The 17,628-nt window shown below is 48.2% G+C and overlaps 1 protein-coding gene across 3 annotated transcripts in view; it reads left to right on the forward strand.

Moving 5' to 3' along the window:
* Window positions 1–9,709: 9,709 nt before the first annotated feature.
* Window positions 9,710–17,628, forward strand: part of LOC122367851 (josephin-2-like) — a 48,777-nt gene continuing 40,858 nt past the window's right edge. The window contains exon 1 of one of the 3 annotated variants that reach the window (XM_043341309.1): window positions 9,710–9,798. The gene's annotated coding sequence lies outside the window, so the exon portion shown is untranslated. Of the gene's footprint in view, window positions 9,799–10,315; window positions 10,339–17,628 lie in introns of those variants that run through there. The other 2 variants (XM_043341310.1, XM_043341311.1) reach the window with 2 other exon arrangements.

Here is a 17,628-nt window from a genome sequence, read left to right on the forward strand (position 1 = left end):
ACTTTAGGATTGCCAGGGGCACCACAAACCTGTCAAGGGCACCTGCGTTCTAACAGGGGCACCACAGGCTCGCCAGGGGCACCACAGACCTGCCACGGCCCAGGGACACCACAGGCCTAGCAAGGACACCACAGGCCTGTCAGGGGCACCACGGGCCTGTCAGGGCCCATGGGCACCTAAGTCATGTCAGGGCCCACCGTAGGCTTGTCAGGGGGCAGAGTAGTTAGGTTCCACAGTATTTCCAGGGGCACCAGCGGCCTAGCAGGGGCACCAGTCATCACATGACTAACCAAAAATAAAGAAAATATAAAAACTGAAAATAGGGCACCACCAAAATTGAGTGGCCGAAATCCGTTGAGGTTTTAATTTTGGGTATAGGTAGGGGCACCACTTCGATTCATGACCTTCCTTTTGGAGTTTTCCCGAATCCGCCCCTGGTACTAATACATCAAATTTAAGGGGGGCACCTTGCTATTGGTGCCCCCCTTGCAGAATTCAAGGGGGGGCACGGTGCCCCGGTGCCCCCCCGTTCCGCCGCCTATGACATCAGGAAATCGTATCTCCCTGACAGTCTTCCCGCGTCGTCCTGACGCCTCGCTCGCATCGCCCGCATCACCCGCAAGCATCGCCCGCACCTCTCGCTCGCATCGCCCGCAGCGACATCTTTTCGGGATGCGAGAGAGTTGAAGTTCAGTCAACTTTTCCGTGCGGGCGATGCGATTTTGCAGAGGGCAGCACGTCCGCCATCTTGGAATGTAAACAAACTTGACCTTGGCAATTTACATTGGTGGATGCGATTGATGCTAGTGCGTATTTTCCATGTCTTAGGGTCAAATTAGCACTTAATTGGGCATAGGTTAATGCTATTTTCTAAAGACATTCGTAATTCTATAAATTTAGCCGTTATTCGTGCGTCAACATCAACAAAATGATTGAAAGAAGATCTGCCTGACGGAATCAAGTACCAGCTACCTACCTACCTCCTCAACCTAGCCAAAAGTAGGTAAGTACCAAAGTAACCCTAGCTATTGATTATCTTCGTGATTAATACAGTTAATAATTACTTGATCTTTTTGATTGCAGGATGAAGTTTCCGTTGCTTTTAGCTACACTAAACTTCAGGAAAATCGCTAGTGCTAACCGTTGCTGGCCTACTTGAAATAGATAAAAAAACACCTTCTAGAAAGGGTTTTGCATAGCCTTTGCTGCCTTTTCCGATAAATTCCGCCAAAATGATAATAGAATTGGTCTCAAATTAAGCCATGATTGCACATTAAAGAGCTCTCTTAGTCTCTTGAATCAAAGGCACCTAGGAAACTCATTCCATGTAGGAAGATACGGAGACAATTGACATGAAAACTGGGCTTCTGTCAAAAGAATGGGACGGGTGCTGAATCTATATTCTATGTCCATCTTCCACCTGCTCCTTCTGGCTTCTTCCCATCCCCTTCTCCCCAAGGTCAGCACCATTTCTTTGTTTTTCTGTCCCCTCTTTCCTCTTTTTGTTTTTTTTTTCTCTTATAGCCATAACAATATTTTCTTTCTTAATCTCATAAGTTTTTGAGTTATTAATACGATTTTTCAGAACGAACATTGTTTCTATTACCGACAAACATTTCAGATCATGCTGATTGCTGCCTATACTCAAACGCACTTTACCGTGAATGCCATTTCATTGGCGAGTGACCAAACTTTGCTTGATTGGGCAATCGTCTATACTGTCTAGCTAGGTACTTATTCGTGATCTTATCAACCTGTGGGGTTCCATTGTTCCAGCACGTTCCAGCACTCGGATCAGCCCACAACCGCTGTCCACAACAGCCCGACTGTCACCACACCGCCAGTTCCGGACGAGTCGGTGGACGGTGGTGACTGCCCAGTGCCCACGACCCACGTTACTCAGGGACTAACGAGTAGAGAAGCATCCTGGAATCGGAGGGAGGGGCAGTATTCCGCTGGCGATGCTTCTGCGACTGACCCCACGGGGAACGACCAGACTACCTTGACGACCGTCAACGCAGACAACGCGAACATCACTACTAGACGCACCTCCTTCATCCAAGCAAACATCACTGCAGCCTAGCAGCAGCCGTTAACCCGCGCCGAGCCGGTGCTCGGCGCCAACCGCGCCGTGCCCGGGGATCTGTGGACGGACACCCACCCCTTCTAGCTCGGCTCTTGGGTAGCATAGGGAAATGTGGTTAGTGGCTTTCAAAGGAGCGTCCAATACCAAGACGATAATATATCGGTCATTTTTTAAAGTCAAGTCGAAGTTCAGGTCACCAGAGGTTATCAAAGGTAAAATGTTGCATATTTCGACATTTTCGAAACACTGCACTGGCAGGCGCGTAACCACGAGTCCGAAGTCACTGGGGACCACATGGTGGGCTGCGAAGACCAAATTTTATATTTCAGGATCAGCCTTCGCCCGAATGGGGGGAGGGGAAGGGGGGCGTTTTTGGCCACACCTGCCATTTTTTGCGCGTATAAGGGAAACCGCCGCGCGCACCGCCGCGAAACTTGGAATGGCTTATGAGTTATGATACCTCCATTTCACATCATGTGTGAATATTTTGACCTCAGGTCACCTGAGGTCAGGTCACCAGGTCAAGTAAAATTACCATTTCTCTAAAAAAAACTATGTGACTGTCATTCCTATAGTAAACATCCCAGGAGTTTGAAACTCTAGCTTTTGCATGAGGAAATCAGTGTGAACAATTCGCATATCTCTAAAGTCTTCACATCAATGACCTAATGTCTGTCCCGGTAATTGCCTGTCCCGTAGCTCAGTTGGTAGAGCATTGGACTCCCAGTAGTGAGAGCCCGGGTTCGAGACGCTCCGGCGCTCGATATTTGAGACTCGTGACGGGGATGGTTTGCGGTTGGTGGGAGCAGCCGCAGCCAGTTGAAGTCAGTTGAGTGGGGCAGGCCGTGTCCGGCTTTGAAGGGCACGTTAAACTTTGACCTCTAAATTCTCCCGATACCCGGAATGGCGCGATCTGACGGTAGGGGTCGGGGTCTACGCAACAAGCTCTGCTTAGCGTGGGCTCCGGCTCTGTCAATCCGTCCATTCAAACATTCGAGCTAAATTTATTTAAAAAAAAATGTCAGGTCAATTTTGCGAACTCCATTTTCCAATTTTCCAATTTTCTCCCATAAGTCAATGGGAGAAAAATGAAATGATCTTCTTTTGGCCGAAAACACATTGAAACACCGTGGCACAGGTAAAAATGACACACTGAACCGGTAAATTGCAACTGTGACCCCTTGTATGCCCTTGAGGTCATCTCAGGTCATGAAACATCTCTATGAGTTTTTACCCTAACTCTAGGTAGAAATATGCTTATAGAGCCCCGAAAACACTATGAATATGTTCAGCTCAACAATACCAGCCGAATGACATGCAACATGACCTTTTCCATGACCATGACCAGAGGTCAATTTTTCCAGACTTATAATTTATTCGACGCGTCTCAACAAGACAAGCGCGATGCCGTAAAATCAGCGTCATACAAGTTTGGAGTCAAAAGTTATGATACAAAAACCTATTCCGCAAAAACACCAACCTGGAGGCTAAACCGTTGACCTTAGGTCAAATCTGAGGACACTGGTCAGAAAGGCCTTTGAAAGAGCTATCGAATGCGCTTCCCCGCCGCATTGAAGCTCTTTTGGTTCCCGACTTATGCGCCGATTTGTGAAAAGTTGTCAAAATTGGGAACAAAAGTTCGTGAAAATTTTACCTTTGGTGACCTCCAGTGACCTCAGCGATGACCTGATCAAAAATAAGTGCAATTCTGAAACATACTGCAGCGAGCTATCTGTTGCTTTTTGCTGCGCTTTCTAATTTGCTTGCTTTCCGAGATAATCTACAGTGTGGCCAAAAAGCCCCCTCCCCCATGGCGAAGTTGGCTGAAAGGGCCACCCGGGCGAGGGCTAAACAAAACATCCATGGTTTTGTCTTCCGTTGACTACATATTACTCTTCACGTCGTTTTAGAGACAATATTTGGCTATTTAAAGGTAGTGTGCCAGCTTTCTTGGACCGTATGGAGTTAATGGCCCAGATAAGGAGAACCGGATTTTTAGAACTTATCCATACCTTCAAAACTCATGGAAACGTCTTAAATTCTTCAAATTTTGAGTACCCCATGGTGCGAAATTCGCCCCGACGGGTTGTCGGTCGTACCCCAACCACATTTCACACCACTATGAACAATAAATGCACACACTGAAATCGCTATTACCGATATGCTCATCCAATCAAGTTTCGATAAACCCGTTCATCATCATCTCCTGCGGTTTCGAACACGCCTGTTAGGTGGCTTCTGATGCTCGTCGAGGTCGGAATTTCCAAATACGCGTGGTGCGTCGGGCCGCGCGCTCTGACTTCGGCCAAGAAAAATGCGTCAGCTGATCATTGTCATTTCTGCCACTTGCGTGTGGTGAAATGGGGTCATAACTTATAAGACGGCTTTTTCATATCAATTATTTTACATAAAATCATATTTCAAACCATAAATAATGTTCGACAGCCAAATAAAAGAAACAATACCAATACGGGCTTACAGTTTAAGGCTCGACATTGTGTTGTCTACGATTAGACAGCTGATAACTCATTCCCGTACGTCGTATGGTCGTAACACTATAATGACCTTTGCTTATTGTCACAAGTGCGCCGCATTCGCGATTGTTGCCCGACGCCTGTTTGCAGGTGAGCCCACTACAGTTGTTATACATATCTAAAAACCGAAAAACTTTTAGGCGAAAAAGGCACTATTCCAGGCCCATTTTTGATTTTTTTTTGCGATATTAGGTAAAAACAGAAGCTTCTTATCCTAGGAAAAATAAAATGAGAAATCTTTCAAAGGTGGCACACTACCTTTAAGCAAACTGAGGAGGTCGTCGGTTTTACTGGGGACGGTCCCCAGTAACCCAAAAGTTACTGGGGACCGGTCCCCAGTGTCCCCAGTGGTGGTTACGCGCCTGTGCACTGGTGCAAAACTTGGGAACCAAGAGAACTTCAGCGCAACGGAAAAGCGCATTCGATCATAGCCATTTTGACATTGTTTTGTGATAAGCTCTCAAATTTGACGCAGGATGAAGGATTTAGATCATAGAGGACAAATCTTGACTTAGCCGTTTTAAGGAAAAACCCTATTCTGTAACTTCTCCTGACTCGATAAAATTTGTAATGACAGCATCGCACTCCTCTCGTCGAGACGCGTCGAATCAACTGTAATTTGACCTCAGGTAAAGGTCATAACCTAACCGGAAGAGGTCATCATCTGACTAATACCTGACAGCTCATGACCTTGAACTGAGGCCAACTTTTCAAAATGACAAAAATGACACAAAAAGCTATTTTAGGAGTTCTGGCCTCTGTAGGCTAAGCTAATGATCGGAAGTTGACCTTGGTCATTACCGCATACCGGAGCAAGCGCTGAAAGTGCTATCAAATAGGCAGTGCGCTTTTCCATCGTGCTGTAGCTCTATTGGTTTCCGAGTGATGCGTTGTTTTCTAATGTTGAAATAGGCAACATTTTATCTTTGATGACCTCTCGTGACCCCGATTGATCTATTTAACCTAAAAAATGGCTGCAATGACTTCATGATTTTTGACGTTATTTGGAATGCCACTTACCGCTTCGTAGGCCAGGAATCAAGTAAGACGGGCCATGTTCGGTCCCCCAGGGCCCGGCGCTGTTGGTGCCGAGCAACGGCCCGGCGCAAGATGTCAGATCTTGTGCGTTTGAATTTGGACTACAATAAACCGACACATAGTACGATATACGTTTGTAGTTTGCCGTCAAAAGGTGAGGCGTCTGTCTTAAACTCAGGGCAGAGCTTTCGAGGCTGGAGGGAAATACTTAAGCCGTTTGACCTGCGTAATTGATTTATCCAGCTGACATGCATCGACAGAAGGACGGCTTGACCCCTGCATGACAATTTATGGTCGTGCAGTTACTCGACATACCTACATATTAGCATTAGCTATTGTTCGACATATTTTAATATTCGCTGGTCATTCAAACTTGTTGAAAAAAACGTGACGTGCTGGATGGCTGGAGGAGCTTATCCTACCAAGTACCATTTTATGTAGAATATTACAGTACTACGACCATTTGATCTTTGACTAGACCGCAAGAGGCAACCGGATGTCATAAGATATTGGTGCCTGCCGCTGTATCTCATGATCATGCTGAGCGCACACGGTATTTTTTTCTCACGAAACTCTCGTTCAGTTGTGAGTGAAGCGTTGAGGGGTGCTGCTCAATTCTACCGCTTTGTATTTGGAAAACCAATTAGGCTGGCGAGGGACACCTTACCCACTGCCATAGCTTTCCATCACTTATTCTCAATTTTTAGACACAAGTAACAACTAACAAGTGTCCGTAGTCATCGAATAATAAACATGAGAACATTGCATGAAAACAAATTTTCACACAAATCTAGATACCTACTTGTACTTCCTCTACATCGATACCTTGAGTTCCCTCTCGCACGGACAGTGCGATCGATGCGAGAAGTCGATGCAAGAACTGCGGGTGATGCGGACGAGCGAGTCGTGCGAGAAGTGCTTGCGGGACATACGATTTTCAGATCCGAGTCGTGCGAGCGATGCGAGCGAGCGATTGATGCGGAAAGAGTCTGTTTCAGCCTTTAGGGAGCTCTTGAAGTGATTTAGAATCTAATGTATTTGTTGGTGTTGCTGACGCCTGCTTCACTGACATAAAAGCTAAAAAAGCATACTCAGCATCGCAAAAAGTGGGGGGGGGTCGACACCCCCAGTTTTCAAGAGTGGGGGGTCACGACCCCCCCCCCCCCCGACCCCCCCGTCGGCGACGCCCCTGAGTCCATGGAAAGGAAACTGGTGTAGTAAGATATGGAAGCTAAATATGGCGGATCATCAAACTTCCCTCTTCTTGCGCATTTGTCACATTTCTGACGCAGTACATTTTCTTTTCGACGCGCAATCCATGTACGCATTTGGTACGCATTGTTTAGTTTGAGATGCAAGTTTATATAGCCTTGGATGCAAAGCTACGAGCAGGGAAATCCGCAGGGTTCCTTTTCCTAGGGAGTGTCTAAAAAGCAGACGAGATTAGCAGACGAGCCCATGCTCAGTAACTACTGGACCGATTTTGATAATTCTTTCACCATTCAATAGCAGGGAAATTATATAGGTGCCGTTTTTCGTTTTTTGGCGATTGGTTCACTTTGACTGGACCAATCGGACCAAAATGATCCAGAACCATACACCCCCTTAAAAGCAGACGAGCCCATGCTCCGAAACTACTGAACCGATTTCGATGAAACCTTCACCATTAGATGCGCCGTGGTCTGAAACGGTGCCGCTTTTGATAATTTTTTGATTGGTCCACCCTAAGTGGTCCAAATCGGTCCAAAACCCTTAAAATCTGTTGCAGACGAGCCCATGCTCCGAAACTACTGGACCGATTTCGATGAAACCTTCACCATTAGATGCGCCGTGGTCTGAAACGGTGCCGTTTTTGATAATTTTTTGATTGGTCCACCCTAAGTGGTCCAAATCGGTCCAAAACCCTTAAAATCTGTTGCAGACGAGCCCATGCTCCGAAACTACTGGACCGATTTCGATGAAACCTTCACCATTAGACGCGCCGTGGTCTGAAACGGTGCCGTTTTGGATAATTTTTTGATTGGTCCACCCTAAGTGGTCCAAATCGGTCCAAAACCGCTAAAATCTGTTGCAGACGAGCCCATGCTCCGAAACTACTGGACCGATTTCGATGAAACCTTCACCATTAGACGCGCCGTGGTCTGAAACGGTGCCGTTTTTGATAATTTTTTGATTGGTCCACCCTAAGTGGTCCAAATCGGTCCAAAACCGCTAAAATCTGTTGCAGACGAGCCCATGCTCCGAAACTACTGGACCGATTTCGATGAAACCTTCACCATTAGACGTGCCGTGGTCAGAAACGGTGCCGTTTTTGATAATTTTTTATTGGTCCACCCTAAGTGGTCCAAATCGGTCCAAAACCGCTAAAATCTGTTGCAGACGAGCCCATGCTCCGAAACTACTGGACCGATTTCGATGAAACCTTCACCATTAGACGCGCCGTGGTCTGAAACGGTGCCGTTTTTGATAATTTTTTGATTGGTCCACCCTAAGTGGTCCAAATCGGTCCAAAACCCCTAAAATCTGTTGCAGACGAGCCCATGCTCCGAAACTACTGGACCGATTTCGATGAAACCTTCACCATTAGACGCGCCGTGGTCTGAAACGGTGCCGTATTTGATAATTTTTTGATTGGTCCACCCTAAGTGGTCCAAATCGGTCCAAAATGCCTAAAACCCGTTTGTACTTTGTCAGAGTCCGGATAGATTTCTGCAGCACAGAGGTGCCCCAAACCCATTGTAATGCATTTTGCTTTCCAAACTAGAGCAAAAATGCATGCTAATTGGGCCTGGGGCACCTCCGCGCTGCGGAAACCAGCTCATCGGTTGACTACATGAAAACGTATTTTTGGGCTGTACTTGAACCGATTTGGACCACTTAGGGTGGACCAATTAAAAAATTATCCAAAAGCGGCACCGTTACAGACCAGAGCGCGTTGGTGAAGGTTTCATCGAAATCGGTCCAGTAGTTTCGGAGCATGGGCTCGTCTGCAACAGATTTTAGGGGTTTTGGACCGATTTGGACCACTTAGGGTGGACCAATAAAAAATTATCCAAAACGGCACCGTTTCTGACCACGGCACGTCTAATGGTGAAGGTTTCATCGAAATCGGTCCAGTAGTTTCGGAGCATGGGCTCGTCTGCAACAGATTTTAGCGGTTTTGGACCGATTTGGACCACTTAGGGTGGACCAATAAAAAATTATCATAACCGGCACCGTTTCAGACCACGGCGCGTCTAATGGTGAAAGTTTCATCGAAATCGGTCCAGTAGTTTCGGAGCATGGGCTCGTCTGCAGCAGATTTTAGCGATTTTGGACCGATTTGGACCACTTAGGGTGGACCAATCAAAAAATTATCAAAAACGGCACCGTTTCAGACCACGGCGCGTCTAATGGTGAAGGTTTCATCGAAATCGGTCCAGTAGTTTCGGAGCATGGGCTCGTCTGCAACAGATTTTAGCGGTTTTGGACCGATTTGGACCACTTAGGGTGGACCAATAAAAAAATCATCAAAAACGGCACCGTTTCAGACCACGGCGCGTCTAATGGTGAAGGTTTCATCGAAATCGGTCCAGTAGTTTCGGAGCATGGGCTCGTCTGCAACAGATTTTAGGGGGTTTGGACCGATTTGGACCACTTAGGGTGGACCAATCAAAAAATTATCAAAAACGGCACCGTTTCAGACCACGGCGCGTCTAATGGTGAAGGTTTCATCGAAATCGGTCCAGTAGTTTCGGAGCATGGGCTCGTCTGCAACAGATTTTAGCGGTTTTGGACCGATTTGGACCACTTAGGGTAGACCAATAAAAAATCATCAAAAGCGGCACCGTTTCAGACCACGGCGCGTCTAATGGTGAAGGTTTCATTGAAATCGGTCCAGTAGTTTCGGAGCATGGGCTCGTCTGCTTTTAAGGGGGTGTATGGTTCTGGACCATTTTGGTCCGATTGGTCCAGTCAGAGTGAACCAATCGCCAAAAAACGAAAAACGGCACCTATATAAGTTCCCTGCTATTGAATGGTGAAAGAATTACCCAAATCGGTCCAGTAGTTACTGAGCATGGGCTCGTCTGCTAATCTCGTCTGCTTTTTAGACACCCCCCTTTTCCTAGCCTATTACCTGTCCTGTAATTCAGTAAGTAAGTAAGTAAAAACCAGGGATGCGGAGCCGTGGAAATTTCAGACGGCTCCGGCTCCGGCTCCGGCTCCGGAGAAAAAAATCGGCTCCGGCTCCGGCTCCGGCTCCGGGTGAAATGTCATGGCGGCTCCGGCTCCGGCTCCGGCTCCGAGTAAAATGATCCGGCTCCGGCGGCTCCGGCTCCGGCTTTTACTCAGTACCTACATCCCCTATGCGATCAATTAAATACGGGTGGAAGAAAAAAGGCGATGGGATTGGTACCCGTTGCTTCTGTATTTGTATAACAAGGCCATTTTGAATACCACATTGTTTTACGCCTTGTACTGTCAAACCGAACTAGGTAAATAATTGTTTCCTCTTAAGAAAAGGAGCCGGAGTCGCTCCCTTTTTTGACGGCTCCGACTCCGGCTCCGGCTCCGGACTATATTGTTGCACGGCTCCGGCTCCGGCTCCGGCTCCGGGCAAAATATGCCGGCTCCGGCGGCTCCGGCTCCGGCTCCGGCTCCGGCTCCACATCCCTGGTAAAAACCATTAGTTTTGCTCTGGTATAATATTTTCACGTCATTGATTATTTTTCTCATGATTGCTGACTGCTGTCTGGTGAAATTCTGGTGTAACTGGCCAAAAGTAAAGTAGCTGCAACTGGTGGTTTCTTGGTTTGTAAATTGGCCAATGGGCTTGTGGCATTGGTAGAGCAGACGTCACACGAAGGGTTGCCACTCAAGTCACCGCTGAAAAGTCTCTAGAAGGTCTCTAGGGCTAGTGATTTTAACCTCGCAGCACGCAGGGGCGGCTTCAGGTACGAAATCTAGGGGAGCACAGCCGGTCGGAAAATGCCACGGAGGGTGCAGCCACAGGTGCAGCTACAACAGCTCACTGACTCACTGCAAATGCGAAGGTCACGGGTTCGAATCCCACCATGGCGCTGACTTAGTGGCCGACTTTATCGTACTTTTTCGAGTTTTAGGGGTCGAGTTCAGCAGCATGAATGGTGCTACAGCCCACTGACTCATTGCAAATGCAAAGGTCAGCGGTTCGAATCCCACCATGGCGTTGGCTCAGTGATCGACTTTATCGTACTTTTTCCGAGTTTTAGGGGTGGAGTTCAGCGGCATGAATGGTGTTACAGCCCACTGACTCACTTCAAATGCAAAGGTCAGCGGTTCGAATCCCACCATGGCGTTGGCTCAGTGATCGACTTTATCGTACTTTTTCCGAGTTTTAGGGGTCGAGTTCAGCAGCATGAATGGTGCTACAGCCCACTGACTCATTGCAAATGCAAAGGTCAGCGGTTCGAATCCCACCATGGCGTTGGCTCAGTGATCGACTTTATCGTACTTTTTCCGAGTTTTAGGGGTGGAGTTCAGCGGCATGAATGGTGTTACAGCCCACTGACTCACTTCAAATGCAAAGGTCAGCGGTTCGAATCCCACCATGGCGTTGGCTCAGTGATCGACTTTATCGTACTTTTTCCGAGTTTTAGGGGTCGAGTTCAGCAGCATGAATGGTGCTACAGCCCACTGACTCATTGCAAATGCAAAGGTCAGCGGTTCGAATCCCACCATGGCGTTGGCTCAGTGATCGACTTTATCGTACTTTTTCCGAGTTTTAGGGGTCGAGTTCAGCAGCATGAATGGTGCTACAGCCCACTGACTCATTGCAAATACGAAGGTCACGGGATCGAATCCCACCATGGCGTTGACTTAGTGGCCGACTTTATCGTACTTTTTCGAGTTTTAGGGGGTCGAGTTCAGCGGCATGAATGGTGTTACAGCCCACTGACTCACTTCAAATGCAAAGGTCAGCGGTTCGAATCCCACCATGGCGTTGGCTCAGTGATCGACTTTATCGTACTTTTTCCGAGTTTTAGGGGTCGAGTTCAGCAGCATGAATGGTGCTACAGCCCACTGACTCATTGCAAATGCAAAGGTCAGCGGTTCGAATTCCACCATGGCGTTGGGTCAGTGATCGACTTTATCGTACCTTTTCCGAGTTTTAGGGGTCGAGTTCAGCAGCATGAATGGTGCTACAGCCCACTTACTCATTGCAAATGCGAAGGTCACGGGATCGAATCCCACCATGGCGTTGACTTAGTGGCCGACTTTATCGTACTTTTTCGAGTTTTAGGGGGTCGAGTTCAGCGGCATGAATGGTGTTACAGCCCACTGACTCACTTCAAATGCAAAGGTCAGCGGTTCGAATCCCACCATGGCGTTGGCTCAGTGATCGACTTTATCGTACTTTTTCCGAGTTTTAGGGGTCGAGTTCAGCAGCATGAATGGTGCTACAGCCCACTGACTCATTGCAAATGCGAAGGTCACGGGATCGAATCCCACCATGGCGTTGACTTAGTGGCCGACATTATCGTACTTTTTCGAGTTTTAGGGGTCGAGATAAGCATTATGAATGGAGCTACAGCGCAATGACTCACTTCAAATCCAAAGGGGACGGGTTCGAATCACGCCATGGTGTTGACTTAGAGGCCGACTTTATAGTACTTTTTCGAGTTTTAAGGGGTCGAGATAAGCAGTATGAATGGTGCTACAGCCCACTGACTCGCTTCAAGCCCTTCCAGGCGCCATTGTGAGGGCCCTCAGAAACACTGGTGTGGGCCGTGGGGGCATAACAAACAAGTGTGGGGCCCTTACAGCTGATCCTCATAAGCCTTCAAGGGCCCTCAGAGGCCGGCGAGGTCCTTCAGAACCTGGGGTGGGGCCCTTCTGGAGATAAGTGTGGCTACATAAGAGCCCATGACGTGTTCTCAAAAGCCCCGTGGTGTCCTTTCACTCCTTTCCAGTTGAAGCGTGGCCAGCGCGGACCCTCTGATGTCAATTGGCACCGTAGGGCCCCTCGGGCCCAAGGGGACCCTAAACCATATAACGGACGCGTGCCCCTCGCCTCCTAGCTATGCCATTAAATCCAAGTGATCAGGGGCCCTTTAGGTAATCAGGGGCCTCTCAAGTGATTGCAGGGGCTTTTCAATTGATCAGGGGCCCACCAGGTTACCGTGACCAGGGGACTCTCTGATAATCAGGGGCCGTTTATACCAGGGGCTCCTCGGTCAACTAAGGACCTTCATGTGACTGCAGAGGCCCTTCAGATAACCAGGTACTCCCCGGATAAACATGGGCCCCTCAGGTGACCAGGGCTTCTTCAGATGACTGGCCAGGGGCCATCCAGGGGATCAGGGGCCCCTTGGGTATCTAGGGGCCCCTCAGATAACTACGGGTCCCTTAGGTAACCAGAGACCCCTCGGGTAACCAGGGGCCCCTGAGCTAACCAGGGGCCCTCGTAACCAGGGGTCCTTTACCAGGAGTCCTTCAGATAACCAGGTGTCCCTCAGGTAACCAGGAGCTCAACGATCTCGGCCCAATCGACCTGATCGGAGCGCGCAATATGGAGTCACCTAAGTGTTCGCGGTGCCTCGCCGCCGTCGCCGTTAACCCGCGTGTAAATCACAGGCGATAAGCGAGATCGACGATTCAACGGAGCAATTAGTGAGAATGAGAAGCGGTGGGGGAACAACATCGAACGAGAATCACAAAAATCACGAGAACAACATCAACAGCAAGAATGGAAAAGCAATCATTAGCACGTACAATCAATGGCGCGGCGGAGAGAAAATGGCGAAGAAGCACGTAGGAGAGAATGAAGTTTCTGGCACTAGGCCAGGCCGGGGGTTAAAGTTGGTAGAAAAGTTGCGCGTCATTGAGGAATGCGAAGAGTTTTTCGAGGAGAAGTGGATGGTCGTCTCCCAGGAGAGTGGGGAGATCCAGGTTGAGGCCATGTGAAGTAATGTATTGAGTTATGTGTCGCCGGTGATGGTGGAGGTGTGGGCAGTGTAGTAGTATGTGTTGTATGGTGTAACAAGTGTGTGGGGTGCAGTGTGGGCATGTTGGTGGGGGGTGCTCGGAGAATTAGAAACCGGTGTGTAGGGGAAGCGGGGGGAGCACCGCCACCTTAAGCATTTCTGCTCACCGAGCTGATATGCGTAGTAAAAACGAAGCTCTTTTGCATTCATGTGAAGTTAGGGATGTTTTCCTACATGTTGGCAAAGTTTCCAGCGCTCCATTATAAAATTAGGCTACTTCACAGACGTCGAAAACAAGTCCTGCATTTTTCGTCCTCCAAAAATGTGCGGGTAGCACCGCCACCGATGGTGGTGTTATCCACATATCGGCCTTACGGTGACAGCCGCCCTTGGTAGCGTTACTGCTGTCTGAAATAGTAACTCATACTCATATAAGACACACAAGAGTTGGTTGTTAGTTTGCCACAGATCAGACTGTTTGGTGCGGACAATATGCATACAAGGCCTGGCCCCGAATTCAGCCCAGATTCGGGACACCTCCGATCAAGCTGAAACGCGCACACAATGTAGGCCATGACATGCCCAATCCACATTCCGAGTCATTCGGCGGCACTCCTAGCCGTTTGACCTACAGAGGTCAGCAAAGGTCACGTGGCCCAAATTTGCACAGCAGATTATGGCCCACCCAGTAGAGCTAGAGCGCTAAAAATGGCCCCAATCGACTCGCCAGCATCTAATCTTACTTTCCCAACACTCATTTGACCTGTCAAGGTCATGCGATGACCTAAGGTCATTTGTGGGCTATGTCGAAAATACACTTGCACAGCAGTTTTCGAGTAGAGGAATTGACCGAATTCCGAATCAAAGCACAGCATCGGGTAGCCCATAAGCCGTAGTAACTTTCCTTCAAAACCGCTTCTCGATATGTGACCCCGTTTGACCTCGGCAGGTCAAAATGTACAAATAAACGACACTCCATACGTCGCAGCCCGGATTCAGCCCAGATTCGGGACATCTCCGATCAAGCTGAAACTCGCACACGATGTAGGTCCTGACATGCCCAATCCACAGTCTGAGTCATTCGGCGGCACCTCCAGCCGTTTGACCTACAGAGGTCAGCAAATGTCACGTAGCCCAAATTTGCACAGCAGATTGTGACCCACCCAGTAGAGCTAGAGCGCTAAAAATGGCACCAATCGACTCGTCAGCATCTTATCTTACTTTCTCAACACTCATTTGACCTCTCAAGGTCATGCGATGACCTAAGGTCATTTGTGGGCTATGTCGAAAATACATTGCACAGCAGTTTTCGAGTAGAGGGATTGACCGAATTTCAAATCAAAGCACATCATCGGGTAGCTCATAAGCCGTAGTAACTTTCCTTAGAAACCGCTTCTCGATATGTGACCCCGTTTGACCTCGGCAGGTCAAAATGTACAAATACACGACACTCCATACGTCGCAGCCCGGATTCAGCCCAGATTCGGGACATCTCCGATCAAGCTGAAACTCGCACACGGTGTAGGTCCAGACATGCCTAATCCACAGTCCGAGTCATTCGGCGGCACTCCCAGCCGTTTGACCTACAGAGGTCAGCAAAGGTCACGTTGCCCAAATCTGCACAGCAGATTGTGGGCCACCCAGTAGAGCTAGAGCGCTAAATATGGCACCAATCTACTCGGCAGCATCTAATCTTACTTCCCCAACACTCATTTGACCTCTCCTCTACTCGAAAACTGCTGTGCAAGTGTATTTTAGACCTGGCCCACAAATGACCTTAGGTCATCGCATAACCTTGAGAGGTCAAATGAGTGTTGGGAAAGTAAGATTTGATGCTGGCGAGTCGATTGGTGCCATTTTTAGCGCTCTAGCTCTACTGGGTGGGGTGGGCCACAATCTGCTGTGCAAATTTGGGCCACGTGACCTTTGCTGACCTCTGTAGGTCAAACGGCTGGGAGTGCCGCCGAATGACTCGGACTGTGGATTGGGCATGTCAGGACCTACATCGTACGCGAGTTTCAGCTTGATCAGAGATGTCCCGAATCTGGGCTGAATCCGGGCTGCGACGTATGGAGTGTCGTTTATTTGTACATTTTGACCTGCCGAGGTCAAACGGGGTCACATATCGAGAAGCGGTTTCGAAGGAAAGTTACTACGGCCTATGGGCTACCCGATGATGTGCGTTGATTTGGAATTCGGTCAATCCCTCTACTCGAAAACTGCTGTGCAAGTGTATTTTAGACCTGGCCAACAAATGACCTTAAGTCATCGCATGACCTTGAGAGGTCAAATGAGTGTTGGGAAAGTAAGATTAGATGCTGGCGAGTCGATTGGTGCCATTTTTAGCGCTCTAGCTCTACTGGGTGGGCCACAATCTGCTGTGCAAATTTGGGCAACGTGACCTTTGCTGACCTCTGTAGGTCAAACGGCTGGGAGTGCCGCCGAATGAATTGGACTGTGGATTGGGAATGTCAGGACCTACATTGTGTGCGCGTTTCAGCTTGATCGGAGGTGTCCCGAATCTGGGCTGAATCCGGGCTGCGACGTTTGACCTGACCTGGAAGGTCAATGACTGGCCTGATGAGATAAAATTTGTATCATTGGATTCGTCTCTTCCCAAAGAATCTGTTGCTCTTGACCGCGAGGCTTAAAATCTTGTAAAAAATGTGGTGATGTCGAATAAGATACCTACACAAGCAGCGGGCCAACCCGTCATATACCGATGACGCTGCCGTATTAGTGCCAAGCCAGCTAGAACAGCTCTTTGTCACACTATCCGACTAATTTGCTGGCTGTGGTCATTTCACGGGAAGTTAGGTCGAAGTCAATGATATGTGTTTGTATGTCTGTGTATGTCTGTGTATGTACTGATGTGTGCACAGATCGGTTTGTGTGTCCCTATTATGTACATTAGATCATGAACTGAGAAGCTTTTCCTAAACATGCAGTCAAAGAAACTTCACGAAAAGTAAATTCAGCTTGCCTAAAGCGCAATAATTTTAGATGACCTAGGCCCTGACTCTGACCTTGACCCTGACCCTGACATCTGTACATCGCAGAACAACAGGTTCAATGATAGGTGGGAGGTAAGACTGGCAAAAAAGCCGAAATCAGGGTGTCAAAAGCTCACAAGGCCCATAGCCAACGCAAGATATTGGGTATTCGTCATTTAGGACATGACATAACCTGAAGAACAAGGTCATATCTCCAAACCCAAAAGAACTTGAAATTTTCAATGGACGCTGAGAAAAGATAGAAAAGCAGCTATACAAAAAATCAGGTTTCTAGCTTCAAAATGTTAAGTGTAGAGCAGAAAAACTAACTTGGGGGTGGCAACCCTCCCCCCAGGTGCGGGCGAAGGTTAACCCTCACACTTTCTGGGGTCGGCTAGATTCCTTGCGCAATGCTGTGCCGTTAAATTCTTTTTTTCTATAATAAAGGCATTGTGTTTTATTGTCAAAAGTGAAAAGCCAGAAATTTTCGTCGATTTCGGACGCTGCGCGGGATATTTACATGCAATTTCACCCTGCTGGCCTGGATCCACCAGTAGGGTCAGGTGACCTACCATTTCTTTATCAATATAAAAAAAAATCATGGCATCAGAGCTGTGACGAAAAATAAGTGGCCTAAATCCGATGAGAAAACTTGATATGCTGGTACCCTAGGTTTGGCTTCTGAGCCTCTGGTCCCCCAATGAAAATTTCTTAGAGGAGGCCCTGGCGTGGTTCGTAAATTACCACTTCCGCAATTGGAGGCCCCTAATTGCTTGGAGGCCCCCACTAAATGGAGGCCCCCTTGGACGTTTGGGACCCCAATGGTGATGTCAAAGTTTCACCCATGCCTCCAAATCGGCCCGGATTCTGGCTCTGGTTAGAAAGGTCGATTCCGGTCGATTTCAACTCCGACTCTGACTCTTACCCTGATTTCGCAGCTCTGGTTTCAATATTGGGACGCTGTTTCAATAGCCCACTTTATCATCGCGGGAGAGCTTAATTGGTATGTAGATGATTTAATTGGTATGTAT

This window comes from Amphibalanus amphitrite, unplaced genomic scaffold, assembly GCF_019059575.1.
Source record: "Amphibalanus amphitrite isolate SeventyFive unplaced genomic scaffold, NRLGWU_Aamphi_draft 000900F_arrow, whole genome shotgun sequence".
Taxonomy (NCBI): Eukaryota; Metazoa; Arthropoda; class Thecostraca; order Balanomorpha; family Balanidae; genus Amphibalanus; species Amphibalanus amphitrite.